We start from the raw sequence: 22396 nt of genomic DNA, 5'->3' as shown, positions 1-22396 counted from the left end.
GATGGTGGTATTAGCATTCATTCCACACATCAGTATGAAAAAGAAAATACATTGACTACCTATATATGTTGCATAAGAATCAGGCAAAATGATTCACGAAATGATGATTTCATATTTGAAATTTAATAGTGTTACATCTCCAGTGGAAACCTGTTTGAAGCTAGATGTGATAATAAATATAAATAAAGTGAAAAAAACGCGTACAGAGTTATCAGCTGCTTGCAGTTCATTTGGTCTTGAGCATTAGAATGAAAAATGCATCGGAATATGCTTACCAGTGAAACAATTTCATTAATGTTTGAATACTCCCGATCCAGTTTGTCCTACCCAATGTTGTTACATTGCCCTCCCCACCTACATGTATTAGCTAGCTATTCCCCGGGAGCTACGAAACCAGGTCAGCGCACAGCTTTGTTACTTGCCCTTGAAAGGGGCAAACGCAACTATGTCATAATAAACACGAATGCCCACAAAAGCAGCCAGGTAATTGTTGGTCTAGTTGAAGGGGTTTTCATTGAATGTGTTGCTCGGATAATCCACATGTGCTCAACGTGTAGCTACTGCTGCGATGTAGCTTAGTTGCTTAAAACCTTCGCTAAACCACCCACTTCCATTTACAGGGTGTTTCAAAGTCATCAACAAAATATTTCTCTTTCTTACATATTTTCGATTATGAACAGGTTTCATCAGGAACAATCTATGAAAAGAGTATTTACAGCCCAAATCTGCGTAAACGTACAAGTGCCCTACACGGTGGAGGGTGACAAACAGATCAGACAATCTAGTGGCAAATCGGTCAGGACATCCAGTCGTTAATTATCAATTACAACTGCAGCATAGACGAGCAGCAATTCCGCTGCTTACAAGTAAACGTTTTGGAAATAGAGAGTTAAAAGGATGCAGCCTTTCTATAAAAGAAAATGAGAGCCGTCCTTTTATTTTCATTAAACAGAAAAAACCCATCACAGTATGGATATTACAACAGCAAATAAATTAAATCCCACAGTAGTGATTAAAATGCAGTCTGCTTTTATGCATCACAAATTACATTGCCCTGTTCGCTTGATCTTAACTGTGCTGCAGGGTTTATCGTAACTTATTTTACCTGATCAGAGGAATATCATACAAAGATAGTACATAAGCCTCAACAAAGTCTACATTTCCTATCTTTTTAATTGAAACCAATGCCAGTAAGTATGTCTTTGAAAAATTAACTTACAAAAAGAAGCAACTTTATCAGTAAGTGACTAAATCTTTCTTATGTTTTCTTAAAAGCCATGCGGCATAAACATATTACAGGACAACAGTTTGAATAGACATTGGTATGTTCTCATCAGCTAACATAAAGGATACTTTGAAACTTTCACAGCTGTGTCTTTCAAGCTGGATAATATTGGCGAGAGATGACCTCCCTGTCAGACCCTTATTATACATTAGAAATAGTCTGATATGGATTTTATGACTTCGCAAAGGTTGATAAAAGATTTCTGTTTACACCAGCATGCAATATTAATATCTACAGACAGACCTACATAATCAAACGCGTTTCTAAAATCGATTAATGCACTTTCTACACTGAAGAATATTAGTTACACTGTGCATTGTGAATATATTGTCGGTTATGGAAAATACATCTTGAAATCAAACGTATTCTTCTGTTATAATAAAGTGCGCATTTCAGAATTATGACAGAAGAGTGGAGTGTAGATGCGAAACGTTTCCCAACATAACTGGGTAATTCCTCAATAATTATCAAGATATGTGTTAACCTATTTATTTTATTATGAGTGCAGATAGTGAGTTACAACCATAAATTAGGAGCAACACTACTAATTGATATGAACAGGGTTACACAGATCTCCATTACAACACCAGACATAATCTAAATATATTCATTGATGATGCATCGTGGAAAACTTCTACGGGTGGTAGCCTTTCACTGTCCGCCTTTCGCTTTCGATTTTAAATGTGTCGAAAATGAAAATCTGTATATAGCTAAATCATCGATTTTTGTAATTTTACCTCGTGCATTGCACCAAGTTTCGGCAAATACATGTACGTCACTTCTTGGGAATGAAAATATCCCCTTGATAAAGTGACAGGGCATAGTAAACGTGGGAAGAAACCCTGTAATCTGAACGAATGTATTTTCAGACTAACTTCACTTTCACCCTGCCAATAATATAAATGTGTCTTATTATCCAGCTAGCAACTGTCAAGATATATACCTCTCAAACACGAATTTAACGATGCGTTTATGTGTGAATGCAAGTGTCCATATTGATAAGATATTTCCACATTAAAACTAACGATAACGGTAAGATGAGACATTATAAAAACCTCTATAAAACTATACTTGTTTCATAACAACATCAAATTTACTAGAGTTGTGACCAACATTTATTACTATCTCCGTCAACAACCAACGTCAGGGTCTGGAAGTAGCTGTTTGGAAATTCCTTTCTAACTTTTGCCTTCCAAAGACCACAAACAAACAAACAAAGATCCTAACACAACTGCAGAGTGAAAGCGCAAATACATAGTCACAACAGCCTAAGCTACAAGTAACGCAATTCTGTCACACACTGGTGTCGAATGACCCGAATTCATTCACACCTGCTGACATGCATTTCGACTTGTCGGTTGTTGGACCTAAAAATAGTGTTTGCATTCAGACTGTGACTTCACCAAGTACGTGCAGTGTGTGCTTGTGGTTATGGCGTTTAATCTACGCTGTTGCTAATATTGTGGCAGTGGAAGTGTTAAGCAGTCAGCAGTTTGAACGTAAAGTTCAATTTACATTCAAACAACATAGCAGTGTTTTCCGCATCCCATTGCCTCTAACATGGCGGGAACAACGGGATCCTGGAGGATATGAAATGACGAAACGTTTTGAAGACCTGACTTGCGTATAAAGACAGTTAATTGACTACGTCAAGGTATACATTTACCGTCAATAGATGTTACGCGTCGCAGCCTACAGAGGCATATAAGTGTAATGCTTTTGACATTTTAGAACGCAGTTGGTTGTGTCAGTGGCCATCAGTTCTTAGAAGGGAAGGAAATCTGCATTTGTTGGAAAGTAAGGTAAGTTGTCGGTCATTTTACACATGAACATCTTTCATAAAATGTGCTGTAAATATGGGAATAAGCATCATATTTCTTGCTTTAGGTTATCTCCTATGACGAAATGTCACTTTCGAATGATTTTATTTTGCCCTAAAACCAACGACTATTACATGAAGACCACATGCAGAGACCACTGACAAAGTCACCTCTTGTTACATTACTGCGTAATAAAGTGCAAATATTTCTGATTTTGTATTTATATGCACAGGACCAAAAACCGGATAGTAAACCATTGAAATAACGTAAATACAGTAGGAAAAACATGCCATGACCGGATTTACGTATGTTTTCAGATATTTCCTAACTTCGGGCATACATTTCATATGACTCTATACCTTTGAAACATATGCTCATCGTACATTTTCGTATGCACAAGTACCTCGTTCATGTATGCCATGACCGGATTGTCAGGTGTTTCCAAACATGAATTGCAAAACAGATACCCCAGTAAATACATGATCATACAGTATTTCCGATGCATTCCTTTAAATTTCAATGGGTACTGAAATTTCCGATTTCGTTCTAAGTTTACCCATGTTGGAAACATGTAAATTTACTTAGGTTGGGAAACACTTGTAAATTTTCACATGTGCAAATGTTTACACACCTTAGATATTTATGTATCATACCGGATTTCAGGGGTACGTATATGAACGGTTCATACACCTTCATGTTACCTGTGCTCAAGCAAGATGATCATTTGTTTCCATCATGTGAATTACTTGGTTCATGTAATTTCATTTTCACACATTTTAGTACGTTTGAAATCAACATTTATGTGACTTATCATTAAAAGAGCCTGACTAAGAAAGCGGTATTACGCAAGCTAACATGGCTTATTAAGCTGCGCTCGCACTTGTTGCCAGTATCAGTTACGCTTTGTCTGCATTGTTGGCAGATCTTGTGAGTGGTGAACAAAAGGGCGATGAGCTGCCCCTTCGTCCTTGCAAGTGTCCCTAGCTGCCCCAAAAGAATAGCACTTTATCTCTCTTGCAGTCTGTCTCACAGTTCCTGAACCACATTACTTTCCCTGCTGCCAAGCCCTTAGACTAACAACTAGTCTCTGAAATGAACATATTTTACTGAAAAACGTTCATAGTAAAAAAAAATATATATAATGAAAAGGAGCCCTGAGACTTTCTTCATTTTCTGAAGCTGAGGAAATCTAGACTTGCCACATTTTCTAGACTTGTGTGGGCTTTCTTGGATATATTTGCTTCAGGGTCTGTACGACAGACTACCAAGCCCTCTCTGCAGTGCTAAAGTCCTAAATAAAGCAAATCTAGATTTCCACAGGTTCTGAATCTCTAGTCTCCCAGTAGATCCTTTTCAATTTAAATGGGCTTGTTTGTTACTATCAAAATTATATGTGTTCAGAGACTAAGCATTAGTCTATCTCTCTTTGATCACGGCCAAATACGCTACACGAACCAACTCGTAATTTCTTAAGTCATCTGTACTGTAAAATAAGTTTTGGCAGTACATAATTGGAATATTATTGCACTTGGTGTGACCTTTCTTAATAGTCTCACAGTGCCTCAACCATGTTATTTCTCCTTCCGCTCAGCCTTTGCTGTAATAACGCCAGACAAAAAAATAGTTTTTATCGTGTAGCGATTATGTCCGGATGGCACAGGCGGGTGTGTATACCATTGGCATGTTGGGCCTCTGTGCCTTTTGTAATTTGTCTTGATTGTCCTGTTTAAATTGACGATCCATAAACCCAGATTCCGAAAGCAAATGTCACACAAGTAAATGTGATGATGCATTGCTGTAATTTTCCAAGTCGGAGAAGTCCTTCAAACAAGATATATATTCCGTTGTTTGGAGCAGGCCTATGACTGTTACGCCCCAGTGTTGCTAAACATCTTGCAGACCTTTAACCTGACATAGACGCAGACCTGGCATGTTCAAGTTCAGATCTGACAGGTGCCGAAAATATCGATTCCAACAAGAATGCAATATATCAGTGGGTTATTGTTTTCGAAATAAGTGGAGTGCTTTCTACAACATTGGAGATAATGGTATCGTTGTCTTCCTGATATTCCCCCTAACGGAAGCTCTACTCATTTATGGTACAATGTGTAAGTTAGAGATTTGTAGGGAATAGTCTTAAGACTTTTCTACTTTGACCACGATTCTTCGAACTTGCAACAGTTGTTTGAGAAGATCAAGAGAGAAAGGGGTAGTGTGCAATGTATCTGGCGGATGTATATGGAGAAAGTTCGAAGAATGTTGCTGTATAAATACAATAATAGAAATACCGGTTATGTTTGAAACGTATCCTCAATCTGATAGCCAGTGAGATTATTGTGAAAGATCGCAATATGTATTATCATAAACGGGCCCAGATAAAAGTACGTGTGTCATTCATTCCCACATTATATCCCCTTTATAGACACATGACATGGTTGTTACAGGTAGGGCAAACACTTTCTTCTATAGGTATCTGCCTGTTTCACGCTACATACATGTATTCAGATTATTGAGAAAAGTAGCGACGCAAGTTCTCCTCCATCACACATTTAATTGTATAGATATCCAGTGATTAGGGATAGTGCTGCAGCAATTGCAACTTACTGAAATTTACGACATACACTATCATCTGCAGTAGTACTGCCATACCCAGCATCATATTTATTTCTCATTTACATAAGGTGAAATGTCACAGGGTTGTCATGGTAACGATAATTGGTATACTATTTATTGTCTTATTCTTTTATCTGCGATTAGAATTTAAATCAGTTTTGGCGTGAGCTTCTTTATAGAAAAGAAGCTGTCAAACGAATATTAATGTGATCGAACTATAGGCCTTTGTCAAAGCGCGTTTCAAGCCACTTACATAAAAAACCTTCATGATAAATATCTGCTAATCCATGGCACGATTCCAACCATATCATGAGCATGTGTTTGTGAATCATAATCAAATAGTAATGTTACAAGGCGTCCATGCCGCGTCAACAACACATGGAAACGCACGAGAATTGCAATACGGGCCCCTAAACCACTGATGCTCCGTGACCTGGAGACACAATTGACAAAAGACAAAATGGATACTCGTGCTGTTATGCTTTTGAATTATTAAGTATTCGTTCTTGTCACGGGATACATGTATACAGTCCAGTTTCAACCAAATGTACATTCGAAGGATATCGAAATCTAGGTTAAGCTATTGGAATCATATTTACAATTAAACGACCCAAACAATGGTCTTGTCCAAATATTTTGTTTTCCATATCTTGTCCCAATCTGTATCCAGAGACCATACAATAGTCTATTATATAGTCTCTGTTTTATCATAGTCAGAGAACGATATTATTTCCCCTTCCGCCCAGCCCTTACTGCAATGCTTACGCCCTAAATGAAGCATATCTAGATATTCCCAGGTTCAGCGTCTGTTAAAACTCACTGCAGGGTTCGGGTTACAGAGTAAACAATACCGAACACCGACGGCTGGCGGGGACCAACATCTTCATTAACAGTTACATCTGCCAACGCTTAATTCGCAAGTGGTGAGGCAATAAGCTAATGAGGCTAAGGGTCCTGTACCATGTTTGTGAAATATCTGTGATGCCTTATATGAAGTTTATAATCTAAGCAAGTTTAGCTATGTATGGCTTTAAGTCACTGCTTGAAGAAAAGCTCCTTTAGAATTTGATTTGGTAAATATTAGTATTTCACTGACTCAATCACATTGGAAAACACATAGCAGCCTATAATTCATTGTGACTATGATTAAACCATCACTGTAAAGCACAAGTGTTATTTCCTTTGAGTTAACTGACAGGCTTTCGGTATCGAATATTTAGAACTCCAGCAAAAGGTGATGTTATGCTGTCTGGAAATATGGCGTTTTTGTAATGCTTTGGTTGCCTTAATGATAAGTGATTGTTAAATGTACATATGATGTTTTTGAAGGATAATCACAGCTGACTCAGAGACTTTGCACGTGTTTTCCTCCACTTGTTCCACACCCATCCTTCAGTTTTTATGTTTGTGACATGATCTGCACACTGATAATTTAAAATAGGTATATAAATAATAACTGTTTGCAATCTTTACCCAATTTAGTTTTCCATTTATTTCGCAATTTTCAGTTTCTATTAATTTCTGGAAATGTTGTACGGAGGTACATTTAATTAACAGTTTCACCCAATAACAGTAAAGCATACTTATAAAACGTTTCGGTACTTTGATAGATTAACAAGTTCACATTATATTCCATGATATTGGGATGCCAGAATGATTAGCAATATTATATAATGTATAACAAACCAGACAGCAAAAAGCAAAAATTAAAAACGCATGAGCAACATAAATACTGTCAGGTAGTAAGCTTTCAATAATTACAGAAACTGCTTATTTATCTAAATTTATTAACTAATTGCAATCACAACAGTTTTCTATAATCTACCCAAGAGATGGAATCAAAACAGGTGTACAGTATATTCCTTCGGGTAACTGAAATTTGAGAAAACGTCCGTATGGGACAACATCTGTATTCCGAATCAAAAGAGGCCATCACACCTAGTGGTGTAACGATTCATCGATAGTATCGATGTTTGCATAGTCAACTATGCGATACGAATGCATCAATACAAAACACATTTAGGCAATACATCAGGATATTTATATCGCAAGGGTCTGTGATACATCGATGTATCGCCACAAGAGACGATATATCCCGATACTACTGAAGTACTGCTGAAAGTTGTAAGGAGTATTGCATTAGGAATGGGAAGGGAGTCTCTTTGAAATTCTTCTGAGGTGAACCTTGTACTGTGAGACGAACTTAAGAATAATGCCGACCTGTCATTTGAACCCGTGCATCTGAAAAGCGGTGCAGTCCATTTTACCATTAAGGTGCCGAGGGTATGTAAAGCGATAAACTGTCAGTGTTGGCATTGTCTTGGTTACTGTGTAGCAGTGTTGAATGTACTGGCGAATTGCGCATTTATCAAAATTATCAAATTCAATTTTCCTTTCGGTACGAGCTCGAGTACACACTTTCCCTGGGCTTGTGAACTTACTGGTACCCATCGCGGGAACGCATTTACCAAGCGCGTAGCAAGCCAATTGTTTTGTGTAAGCCCGATAGGTTGCAAAGCTGTATATTTAGTTAGTGTTGAGGCCTTGCCCAACTTTCATTTTCAAAATCATGTCTAAGCCCGGGGCTTTTTTCATGGTGATAACGTCAAAAAACCCAAATCAATTTATTAGGCATTGGGCTAAAAATGGAATTTTAACAATTTAGGACCCTTGTAATGAAGATAGTTTTATGTCTTTTGAAGATCTGAAACTCAAATTTGATATTGGAGGAACATATATGTTTTTGTAATGTTGATAGTGAAACTTTATGTCATGTATATTGGGAATGTGTTGTAACTCAAACCTTCTGGAAAGAACTTGAAAACTGGATAATCCAAAACAAACAGAAATTTGAAATAAGAAAGACTTTGGTTTGGTTTGGTTTTTGGTAATAAGCCATTGCTAAATCATATAATCTTTTCTGCTAAAAGACATATATATATTTGCACTTTAAAGAAAATAATTCCAAAAGTTAAGAAATTCATATCCAGAAGGAACAATAATTTTGATAATTTTCAGAGAAATGGTTTCCTTTATCCTCAGTTGTCAATCTCTTAATCTGTAATCAAACTTGAATAACTTTATTGCATTATAATTTCTTCATGCTACCAGTTGATGAACTTTGATCATGCATATGTACACTTTTTGCTTTACTTTATATGCTTGTATTCAATTATGGGAACAAATGAAAATACAAAATCACTAAGAGTTTAAGGTAGCTGGTCACGTGATCATTATCGTATTCTAGTTTCAGACCATCACACCGATTACAAATCAGATATTCTTCAAGATCATTAAGGTTAACAGCTGTGTTTGTTCAAACGTGCCATAGAAAGTCAAGTGAGTGTATGAGTGGGTTTTTTCCAACACGTGGGCTGACATGCCCATACCATTGCAACCGCTTCACAATATATTATATGCACAAATATTCTACATACATAATTCATTTTAGTAGAGTGGGTCGTTTATGTTTCCCTAGTTCCACCAGAATACATTTTGGATAATAAATATCACACCTTTGATATAATCATACACAATTAAGTGTTTCGCCATATATTCTTACAAACTTAACTGCAAATACTTGCAATACTGCTGACTCACCTTTAAGCAATATTTACGTATTCACTCACTAAGTCTTTTGTCACTACAGATGTTTTGTATGCATGCGTTGGTTATGTACAGCAAAGTATACCATATATACAGCTTAGTATTTCTAAGTAACCCACCTTCGTCACACTTTGGTGTGAAAGGTGTCAGTTGAGTTTACACAGGACCCTTTGTGTGCCCTGTGGATACTATTTACACTCATATGGTCCTGCGTATATAGCCATTATGTCACTGCATTCACCATACATTACCGATTTCCATATTGCATAAATACCTACACTGAGCAATTATCATCTTAACTTGACAACGACTGGTAAACATCTTTTGTCTTCAATGAATAACCTGTAAACACCATTCGACAGCTTAACTACTGCACCTGTGACAAACAAATGTACTATATGAACACCGAGAGGAGAGAGCAAGGTTCACATTCGTCGTGTGGAGGCACCTTTAGGACAATTGTGTATGTAGCTATGAGAAGAAGTACCGCAACCTTGAATATGACTTAGCTCTTTGTCCATGAAATGTATACAAGTTCAGGTATAAAAAGAGGGGTATGGTCATACAACAGCACGTAGCTCTCTTGATTCCAGCAGCGAGATTCTGACTTGGTTTCTGTTAAACCCGGCAAAGCCATAACATACCATTACATTGATTAAATTGCTACAGTTTACAGAGGTGTCATAGCTCAGCACAGTTATCATTGAGGTACACGGACCAACATAATGTTCAACACGACCCCTATGAAACTACGTCAGTGTTAAGTATCATGTGCACACATCGCACGCCACGTTGACAATGTTTTTCTCAAACTAATACATTTAAGTGTTCAAACTAATACATCGAAGTGTTCAAACTAATACATCAAGGGGAAAGAAAGGAAAGAGAAAAAGAAAGAAAGAAAATTTTTAATTTTTTTTCGTGTAATCCAGGTAGGTTGCAAAACTTTATATTTAGTTTGTGTTGAGAGCTTGCCCAACTTTTCAAAATCATGTGTGAGCCCGGGCTTTATTTCATGATGGTAGCTACGCCCCTGTTTACCTTCGTCCTTTATTTTGCGCAAGATAATGACAGATATACCAGTAGCATCGCTGGCTTTTTTGAGTTCACTGTGTGTGCTGTCGGAAATAGTACACTGTACTGAATGACATTGTAGGCAACCTCACGTGTTTGTGAATGAATGGCTTGACCCCGTTTACCAAATTTACATGATAAGTTTCAAATACCTGCAGAGTTTGATACTCTTTTAACAGACCACATTACAAGATACTAGTATACACATGCTAGAGCAGAAACACAACGTTTCCGAATCATTGCGTAGAAAGTGGATCACAGAGGATCACAAAAATCACGTGCGCGAAGTTTTCACACCTGTTCCCCCTTCGAGTAGGTAGTGGATCAGTTCACGGCACGCTCCCAGCTGTCCTTTCACAAACGCGTCTTTCGCGCACCTCATTCTAATGTTGGTTGGACAGTAGGAATATTTGTTTGTATCTGTTACATGAACAAAGGAGTTGGTGTAGAAGTGATAGAGTGTGAACATTTCAAACTCTGTGAACTGTACAATACTTCTCTTCAAGCAAATGAAATATGTTTTAGTTGTTTGACAAATAACACCATTTATCCACAACTATGAATGATGTCTTAGCTTTGTTAAGAAAGAAAACAAAGACAAGATACAATTTAGACAGCAGACTTAAGAGTCTTTTCAGTGATTCTGAATTCTGATATAAATTACATTGAATTGCTTGTGAAAGAATTGGTGTGGAAACACAACTTCCCAAAGGAAACAAATTATTTTAAGGCGTGCTGAACATGCTGACTGTACCTAATTCAACATGAAATGCTGAAATTTTATGAGATCAACAGCTCTTTAAGTGTGTGTGTGTGAATGTAACACTGGTTTTAATGAATTTATAACTATTTTTAGTCACGATATTGCTGAAATACTGCCACTGTGACTATAAACTTTAACTCACTCACTCATGATATATCGTCTCGCCTCATTAAACTGGTATCAGGATATATCGTCTCTCCACTTAGACTACGAAGCACATCTCTAATACCAAGTATGTGCATATTTACACATCTACAACAGTACTTCACATCATTAATACATTGTAATCATCTTTTTCGAAAGTATAGATAATGAAATTTGTGCAGCTACGTGAACACACCTGTCTGTGTTTTATTGTAATAAGCAGTCTCTCCTTGTATGTCATATATAAGAAGTGTACCTAAGGTCAATTATTTAAACTATAATGTAATTTCCATTACAAAAAGTATAAACGGTATTACCTACTGATCAGAAAGGCTTATCAGTACCCCACCGCCACCACCCCGCCCTAGGCCTACCCCATCCCACACCCTCTCCCTCTCACACACATGCACACACACACTCCCTAACATGCATATCGCTCTGGCCCATAGACCCAATATTGTAACCTTTTAAACGGACATCATGTGTATGTCAAGAAAGGCAGGCACGTTGATAGTGGTGCACAGTCATGGGTATCACTTCGCCATGTGTTTCTAATGATCTCCGTGCATTATGGTGTGGTCCGACGCGCTAACGAACCCGATGTGACAGTTACATTACAGAACCATTGAAATACATGTTAAAGTAGTGTTAGTCTTGTAACACTTTATTTACCCATTACCATCCATTTACGCGTGTACTAAATATATGACAAACCTAACACTGGTCATACGAGATTTCAAAGGTATTGAAATGCATGTCCTACAATCACTGCATTTACATACGTTACACATGCTAGAAAACACATGAAAACTATGGCCAGATTTACACACATGTGAAATACAAGTAAATACAGAGTTGAGTGTTCATTTATTTTAACACCCCTTTAAACCTGTGTAAATCTGACAGCCAGATGATACGTGGATTTCAAACGTTGTTCATATGGCCGCCGGATGAAACGTATATTCCCTTATGTTAGTAAATTTGGGTAATACATTCATTTTGTGTGGTGATGATTTTTCAAGTTCAATGTATCTACTTTCGCAATGTATGGATCCTGTGAGTAACTGCCTATAGTCCGTCAAACTAACTTTTGTGACACTTATTTTACGGTTGAACAACAATTAATAATGATATCTGACGACCTAATTAGGTTTGGAATTTCTAAAGTTTATCTCAAACTATCATATGAAATGGCTAACAACAGCAGTATTTTCACAAGGGAGTACTGGCAAGTAAACGTTGTTTAAACGTAGCTTGCAAAAATCCGTGTTCCCAAGGATCTGACTACAACTATTATCCATACATGAGGCTGAACTTGTGGAGTACATTTGCAGTGTAACAACTGACATTGTTAGCCCGAGTAGAAAATGGGTGTAGTTTAATGCCTCGTTCATGTAGTCTATGACCAGATTTTCAGATATTTGAAAACCTGAATGAAAAAACAGGTACCCCAGTAAATATGTGATCATAGAGTAATTCCCGTAAGTCCCCATGGCCCCTAGTATGGTGATATACCTTCAGTTGTTGGCGATCAATAGCCCATTTTAACATTGTATTGTCACAAAATAGTTTTCTCCTTTTAAAGATATATGCTAACTAGTTTTAACTCATTTTGTGATAATCTAGTAATTTTACTGTCCTTTGTTGACAGGGTTATATATGTTATATGTATGTCTTAAGGTATTTAGAACTAGTTTTAGTCACGAAATGGCAGAAATATTGCCGATGTGACTTTAAATCATAACTCACTCACTCACTCATATTGTAGAGTCCTTCCAATCATCTCTTTTGATTGCAGTGGGTGCTGAAATTTCTGATTTCGTTCGGAGTTGACTAGGTTTGGAAACATGGAATTTCCTTTTGAGGGAAACATGTGTATCGTTCCAAAGTGTCAAATGTTTAGACATCTTGGATATGTGTGTACCATGCAGGATGTCAAGGTTATGCATATGAACAGCTTTTACATGTTCGTGTTACCTGTGTTCAAACAAGTTGATCACATGTTTCCATACTCTGTTCAAGTAACTTCATTTTGACACACTTTAATACGTTTGAAATCAACGTTGACCTCATTAGTCTGATCATAATTGGAATATTATTGTACTGCACTTGAACCTTGTCACACAGTGCTTGTACCATGTTATTTCTTCTTCCGCTCAGCCCTTGCTGTAATAACTTTTTATTAACATTAAAGTTGTCCGCATTTGTTTCAATGACGCAAAAAATCCTGATAAAACGATGCCATATCAAATGATGTACACTGGGAACAAAAAAAATAATTCACATTTGGAGAAATTATATTCAAAAAGGGTATACGTAGAACAAGGTAGTTAACAAGAGCGAATACCACAATGACCACCTGTACATTTCAACTGTGGGAAATCACGCGCGGTGGATGCAAAACGTGCGTCACGTGACCACAATTTCATGTGAAAAGCTTACATCACGAGTGCACTAGAAAAAACACATTAATAATCCTTAAGAGTTCATGCCACACCTTTCAAATGTGGAACGTGTACGTGCAATTGACATGCTCCAGACTGCGAGAAGTCTACTTGCTGCACATGCCATGAGTTGCAGTAGATGGACAGCCTGAGGACACTAGTGCATTTAACGTGTACGACATCTGAACTCCCCAGGTAATGACGGCCACGTCACAAGCCGAGGACAATCAAATTCCGCTATGTCATTTGCGTAATCGGTTTACGATCGCAACGTCAGCCGCAACTGTTTAGGGATCGCATAACTGCCCAGTGTGGGATACTTTTGGAGGCTTCGTGCCTTGAGACGTCAACCCCAGAATGTTCAAGAGCTAGGCGCCAAAATTGTACAGCAATTACCCAGGTCGACAAAAGCTGTGTTCACGGGTGCAAGGCAGTTAGGTGTTAGACTGTTAGACAACTTTGCATTGGTGTTGTGAATGCGAGAATGCCTAATCCTGTTCTTTGGTGTACGCTCACTACATCCACAAACCAGATTATTCAATATTGGTATAGTTGGGACAGAAGAAGTTATGTTTTTGCTGACATAAAGTGAAAAAGTGTTTCTTTTCACGGATGATATAAGCGGGTTCATCGAATGGTGGCACGTGTTCTCCCGGTATACCATAGGAAATTCTTCTTGTCTGCCCTTTAGGCTGTTGAAATTGATGATTAAAAACTCATATCGCCAAGGCAAAGGTCGTAGAAGTAAACGCGATGTTGCATCGCTGTCATAATCCGCGTCGGAGAAGTCCTCATCACTGGATATAAATTATATTCCGCTGTTTGACACAGTCTCGTAGGCCTTTTGCCTGACATAGGCACAGTCGACGTCGACCAAGATATCAACGGCGTCGCATGTTCAAACTGACGTGCTCCAAATACTGCAGAATTTAGGCGTCGTCTGATGGTGCTGATGGACACTCTGTTGTATGGATACCATCCTTGTCGCAGCTGTGTACAAGTAGACTTGGGCTTCGTTTGGCTTGGCGTACGAGACCACGATCTTCCCTGTCATTTGTGTTCCTGGGACGTCGTAACCTCGGTGCATCGTTCACTTCACCGGAAGCAGTAAGTTTACGTACGAGCCTGCTGACGACAGTGTGATTACTGTTCAGTTGTGCTCCAATAGCACGACATGACATACCAGTCTGATGTATACCAATAATTTGCCATCTTTGGTTCAGAGGCACTAGACGCTTGGCCTTTTCACTGATTGGCCACAGTGAAGCTTAATTTATGCCTAAAATCAAATTTTAGCTGTGTCTGCCAACGTACCATACGCCAAAAGAGGCTATGTGCACACTGCATTTTTAGCAAACCGACCCCCGGAGCAAGCATGCTCATCGTAAGCATGCACGTACAACTCGGAAACAAGGTGTGTTTGTGATATTATGTTCACAGATGGTGTAGTATATTAAATATGTACTTGTAATTTAAGAAACAAAAACCGAAACTTACATTTTCTAATTTGACTTTAAAATGTGTGGTGCGATACTTTGGCGAGGTGTATACATTATACTTTATGGATAACAACTTCTTTATTACGTGAGTGCGACGTCTCGATACAGATTCGTGTATTGAAATCTGTATCGAAACGTCACACTCACGTTATAAAGAAGTTGTTATCCATAAAGTGTGTCTATATTGTACTTCCGAAGTGCTAAAATGCCACTCAAAGAAGTTATTTGTGGTCGACTTTTCATACCCTGCAGATACTGGCAAACCTGATTCTAAAGTCTGTGTACATACTGCATAAACAACGCAGATGTGAAGTATGTAGTCTGCCCTTCCTGCATAACCATATGTCTAAAAGATCATTGTGAAGAAAACAGTTAGAGAAAAAAATCTCATCTCAAGACTCTTTCAATTCAAGAATTGGCCAAATCCACAAAAATTCAGATTTCGAGCGCGCGGCCACCACCTCTGTAATCACGCTCAGTCACGGTGAACGGGACATTAAGGTGTATAGTAAAAGTAGTAGATAGTCTTGATCTAATATGACTAGGCTTCTAAACATTTTGGAACATCGGAACATTTGAGAAGATCAAGCGAGAAACGGGTACTGCAAGAAATTATATGACGGCCGTATATGGCGAATGTTAGTGTAACAATACAGTAATATGAATTGGATAGATTTATAAACAAATTCAATGTTTCCAAAACGTCTCCAACAAGCACCGTCATCTGCAAATTGTGATGCATCAATGTTTAAAGGAAGTTCAGAAAAGAAATCATTGATCATTATATTAAAGAGCAAAGGGCTTATAACACTGCCCTGTGGAGTGCCATTTACAATAATTGGCATGTCAGACCCGTGTTGGCCAATACGAACTTGTATGGTTCGATCAGTTAGGAAGGACTTTATCCACTGTAGCATACGTCCCTTTACCCCCAAACTTTGCAGTTTAAATAAAAGTCTATTTCTCCATAGCATATCATATGCCTTTTCAATGTCTAAAAATACACACAGCATATACTCTTGGTTTCCTAGTGCTTTTTGTGCTTCATTTTGTAGTCGAACTAGGTGATCTATGCAAGAACGAGTTTTCCTAAACCCACACTGTAGCCTCGTTAATAATTCATTTGATTCATTTGAAGTAGAAACTCAAACGATTTGTGACCAACCTTTTCATGATTTTACACAGGTTAGACGTTAAGGCTATTGGTCTGTATGAAACAGTACGAGATGGATCTTTACCAGATTTGGGAACAGGGATAGCAACAGCGTGTCTCCAGCTTTTGGGTAACTTCCCAGATATCCAGCTTTGATTTATGATATTAAGTATGACTTCTAGAGCTGAATCTGGTGTATGTTTAAAATGTTCGTAACACAATTCATCGGCACCAGGAGATGTATTCTTGCCTTTTGATATTGCCGATTTTAATTCTCCCAGGTGGAAGGATAAATGATATTCAGGAAAAGATTGTAATAAAGAATCTGGAATTATAGGAATAATCTCATTCTCCAAATTTGTGATTTCGGTTTTAAATTTTGTTGAAAAGTTTTCATAGCTGCTAACAGCCTCAAATAGCGCTTTGATCCAAAACAGGAATAGGGGATCTATTACGGTTCCCACTAATCCTTTTCACCTTGGCCCAAATTGAAGACAAGGAAGTATGCCTGTTTATTGTAGATATGTAAGAACGCCAACTGCTGCGTTTTAATGATCGTACAAGACGTTGGAATTCAGCCCGTTTTTTCCGAAAGTCTTCAAAATCAACAGGTAAGGATGTCCTGCGAAGTCGGTTATAGGCATTTTGTCGAGCTTTATCGGCTTTATCACAATCTTTATTCCACCAATACTGAGAATTTCGAGTAGTTGGCTTTCCGGAAGTTTTACCAATAGCTTTTTCTGAGATTTTAGTCAGAAATAAAGTTAGGTTACAAGTTGAACTTTCAATGCCATCTGTAAGCAGATCACACGTTATTTCATTTGAACAAAGTTCAACAAATTTATGCCAATTTGCAGATTTAAATCTCCATCTAGAAAGTCCATGTGCAGGTGTTCGAAGAGGTGTAAACGATATTTCAGTGAAAACTGGAAAGTGATCACTCCCCAGACTGTCGTGTTGATAAACACCCCAGTGGCATTTGTGTGATAAAATCGGCGAAACAAGGGTAAGATCCTATGCTGAGAAAGTAAAGTTACCAGTATTTATACGGGTCATTTGGCCAGAGTTTAGCAATATTAAGCCTGTGTCATCCAAAAGATTTTCTACAACTTGACCAGCATGATTTGTATGCCTGCTCCCCCACAGTGCATTATGACTATTGAAATCACCACATATTAAAACTGGTGTATCTACAGAATTTGTCAGCATTTTATAATCATCTAGAGATGGCAAACCAGTGCTGTATATATTAACAATGGTTAGGAATTGTTTCTCGTCGGAGACAATTTCCACCGCATTTGCCTCAAAATTAAGTTTCGGCAAGGTATGACTATTATAGGTTAAATCTGATTTGACAAAAATAGCACAACCGACACATTTAAAATTTCTGGACGTAGGGTCATATTCAATGCGATCTTTTTGCTTGCTAACATAACCATTAATTTTAAACTGACATTCAGGCCAGAGGAATGTTTCTTGAATGCATATTACATCCGGTTTGAATTCTAGTTTTCCAAGAAACGCCTTAAGATGAGGACCGTGTGCAACTAAACTCTGTGCATTCCACTGCAGAATAGTTAGCAGCAAGAGGGCGCTATCCATCATGATTTATGAGAGGAAAAAGAACGGAAGATGTCTTGAGATATATCAATGTGGACATGAGACTTTGCAGAGGTGATAATTTGACAAATTTGGTCATCACGGTTTGGAGCACCAAACAGACTGTGATAACCTCTAGTAAGAAAGCAGCAAGATTTTCAGTGGAATTATCAACCCGGGATGGGCTGCTTTCGCTTGATGGACGAGTAGACTGTGATTGATCCAGTGATCTATCACCATGAATAGAACACTGACATGAACATTGAGTTGAACAATTTTTTTAACCATGTGTACGGCTTCTTTAAAAGAAGCTTTGTTTTCGACTTTTACACGTTGGATTTCAACTGCTTCCTTGTATTTATTACAACCTCTATATGCAATTGTGTGATGTATGACCGAAACGCTGGCATTTATAACACCTAAGGGCTGGTGGAACATACGTTCTTATCTTGAAAGACTGATAGTACATGTAGACATGCTCTGGGAGTGTGGTACTTGCAAAAGTTAACAGAACTGATAATGTCTGCTGTTTTTCCTTACCTCTGGTTCAACATTTAGCATCAGTCACTTTGAAGGATTTCAACTACTCAACTATTTCATCTTCAGAAATATCCAGATCTATATTGTAAATAACACCTTTTGATTCTCGCAAACTTTTGGGGACATAAGCTTTGATTTGTTTCCCACAAATTCGCGTCAATGAGAGAGCAGTTTTGGACTGCTCAGCCGGTCTGCAGTGCAACACAATGTCACCTTTATCCAACCTTTTTAGGCTATTTATATCCCCAATATGTTTTTGAATGTCCTTAGCTAGTGTAACGGGAGTGACGGATTTCAAACTGACACTAGAGTCTACCGAGGGAAAAATAACAATGGGCTTCAGATTTATTTCTGTAAAATTTGTTTCTACATCGTCATCATGTTTCCGCTATCAGTGTTGTCGACAAGCGTAATCCGCGAAGCAAGTTCTGCATGGACAATACGTGCCAAGCGCACGCACAAAGCCGAGCGTGCTCAGTCAACCGAAACAGTGAACGTGCAAGTAAATTTCACGAACACAAACTTACTAACGAAAGGCAATTACAAAATATAATTACTAAATTAATCACCAAAGCAAGTTTCACCAACTATGCTTATGATATAAAACAAACCAATCCACAACTAACCACTATAAATCTCAGCGAAAACAATCTACACAGGAACACTGACTCAGAGAGCTACACACGTCTGTCCTTGTCGGCAGAACAAGCAAACTCCATCTGCGGCTTGGCCGATGATTTTATTATCTACCTTTGCTGGCTCCGTTTTCTCACAGTAGCCAATCAGATAAGCCGCCGTTACAACCGAGCATGGCAGTGTCAACAAAAGTAGCGGTCGCAGCCGCGAAAGTTTGTTCAGATTTTGCGGAAAACATATAGACAAATTGACAGGTGTGAAACCTTAAGTAAATATATGCAAGAACTCCTTCCCATTTCACAGTACCTCTGCAACAATATATTATTGTGTTGCCAAGTTTAATCGGTTAGATAATTTAAAAAGCGAAAGTGAGTTGTGATTGGTATGCTCGACTTCCAATCAGAGACACCTGGTTGGATAAAAAGCCAACCAAAGGAGGTAATAAAATCATCGGACCAAGCCGCAGATGCATCCAGGGTTTAGTGGAGAGTTATCGTAACGCATACCCTGGAGATTATCGAGGACGCTGAACCAGGGCAGAACTGATACTCCATGACCTGCAGACCCTTGTATTTGAGGGGTAGGTGAGGATGGGTTGAAGATAAAAGGCAAAACGGATACTCATGACATGGTACTTTTGAATTACAAGTAAATATTCGTTCTTGTCTCGGAATAACTGTATATTGCCCAGTTTCAACCAAATGTCGACGGATATTGAAATTTAGTTTGAGCTATTTGAATCATCGTTACAATTAAGAGAAACCGATAATGGTTTATTGTCCAGATGTATGCTTTCCAGATCCTGTTCTAGTCTATATCACAGTCTCAGAACTATAGTATTTTCCCTTACTCCTAGCCCTCACCGTAATGCTTACTCCCTAATTAAAGCATGTTTAGATTTTTCCAGGTTCAGGGTCTGTTATCAGGCTTCGGGTCACAGAGTAAACATACCAAACTCCCATGGCTGGCAGGACCAACACCTTCAGTAACATTTACATCTGCCAACAATTATTTGCAAGTGGTGAATCAATGCGCTAATGGGGCTTGGAGTCCTGTAACATATATATGATGCCTTGTATGCAGTCTAAAATCTAAGCAAGTCTAGCTAAATATGGGTTTAAATTACTGCTTTGAGAATGGCTTCTTAAGAACACGCAAGCTGAGTAGTAACTGACTGACTGACTGACTGAGTGTAGTTTTACGCCGCTTTTAGCAATGTTCCAGGTACATCACGGCGGGGGAACACCAGAAATGGGCTTCACACAGTGTACCCATGTGAGGATTCGAACCTGGGTCTTCGGCATGACGAGCCAACGCTTTAACCACTAGGCTACCCCATCGCCACTGAGTAGTAACCACAGCACTAAGAGAAAACAAGCTATCATTGTTTTTAATCAATTTTGGGCAACACCGCATACATGTAGCACAGGGGACCCGTGAAGGTCCGCGTTAGAATGTGCCTTCAGTACAATGTGCCCATGCTTGTCATAAGAGGCGACTAACGGGATCGGGTGGTCAGGCTCGCTGACTTGTTTGACACATGTCATCGGTTCCCACTTGCACAGATAGATGCTCATGCTGTTGATCACTGGATTGTCTGGTCCATACTCGATTATTTACAGACCGCCGCCATATAGCTGGAATATTGCTGCGTGCGGCGTAAAACTAAACTCACTCACTCACTCACTGTAACACAAGGTGGGCATGACGAGCCGAACCGGACCCATACTACCACCCGCCGTGAAGTAATGGTCAAAGTGGTGTGGACATCAACCTCCAGAATCCCGTCCTCCACCGACACAGGTTGCCCAATTTGGTCGCCCTTTACAACCAGCAGTGGGATGCTGCGGACCTATTCTCCCCCGGGTCCACAGGGGGAAGAGCTGTTAGCGTTACGCAGCACTCACAACGAGGAGTACCTTGAGAGTTCGAAATTGGCAGTGGTGTGCTCTATCGTGACTTTCCAAGAGTGTGTTTGAATGTCCTAAGACCCTTTGCTGATGCAGACAACAGTCTAGCTGTTTCTAACGAAGTATTTGTCTGTATAGACGGGGAGCTGGCCATGGCCTCTCATGTCACATTACACATCATGTTACCAGATGACCAGCATTGATGAATATTACATCATTGTCACTGCTCTGTATACGTTAGCACCCGCAGAGGGTGGTGCTAACCTACTTACACCACGTGGGCGCCGAATGGACTCGTCCATTGCTTGTTGCACGTGCGTTTCCTGCACCGCCAAGGTTACGTGTACACTTGGTTTTGGGAAGAGAAATCATTGTGCAAGATGAATTCAGACGATGAGCTTTGTCGGGCCTCACAAGAAGCGGAGGCAAGCCTTATTTATAACGATAGCGATTTTGAATTGTTTCAAGCATCTCAAATTATTGAAAAAGAAGAAGGTAAAACTGCAGAACGTTTTTATGAAGCTAATGATGGTGAAATTGAGAAACGTGCGTTGGATTCTGTGCCTACTAACACCCAGCGACGGGATAAATGGGCGTACAACACGTTTACTGCCTTGGCTATCGCCGTAAATAATCGGAGGTGGGCTGGACGAAAACCGGTTACTGTTTTGGAAAATATGGGACTTGACGAGTTGGCTTATTTCATGTCGAAGTTTGTTCTGGAAGTTAAAAAAAAGATGGCTGGGAATACCCCCCAAATTCACTCTTTCAAATACTTATGGGTATACAACCATACATAAAGACTGTTTCTAAACGAAATGTTGAATTTCTCCAGTCTGATGTGTTCGAAGAATTCCGCCAGGTTCTTGACGGAGAGATGAAAAGACTGACACGTAAGGGGTTGGGACAAAGCGTTAAGAAAGCTGAAGCTATCAGTGTTGACGAGGAGGAGCTGCTATGGAGGAGTGGTCAACTTGGAGACCAGAACCCGCGAGTACTGGTGAACACCTTGCTTTACCTGAATGGCAAACATTTTAGACTTCGTAGTGGCCACGAACACAGAAAGCTAAAGCACAAAAACTCACAAATATCCCTGAAGACGAGTCCTGAAGGACACGAGTACTTGTGTTACCGGGAAGATTACTCTAAAACTGTGCAAGGGGCCTGAAGCATAGAAGAGTTACCCCTAAAGAGATCGAACATCACACAGGTAGTAATCCTGCCCGATGTCATGTTCGTCTGTTTAAGAAGTACTTATCACAGTGTCACCAAGACGGCCATGATGACGCTTTGTATCTTCAAGCTTTTCA

The 22396-nt window shown here is 39.0% G+C and overlaps 1 protein-coding gene across 1 annotated transcript in view; it reads left to right on the top strand.

Moving 5' to 3' along the window:
- Positions 1-2661: 2661 nt before the first annotated feature.
- LOC124291729 overlaps positions 2662-22396 on the top strand; it is a 45957-nt gene continuing 26222 nt past the window's right edge. The window contains exon 1 of the mRNA XM_046728805.1: positions 2662-3087. The gene's annotated coding sequence lies outside the window, so the exon portion shown is untranslated. The remainder of the gene's footprint in view (positions 3088-22396) is intronic.

This window comes from Haliotis rubra, unplaced genomic scaffold (assembly GCF_003918875.1).
Source record: "Haliotis rubra isolate DU_JTF1 unplaced genomic scaffold, ASM391887v1 Scf1130, whole genome shotgun sequence".
NCBI classification, from domain to species: Eukaryota; Metazoa; Mollusca; class Gastropoda; order Lepetellida; family Haliotidae; genus Haliotis; species Haliotis rubra.
This window is presented reverse-complemented; position numbering and strand designations above follow the sequence as displayed.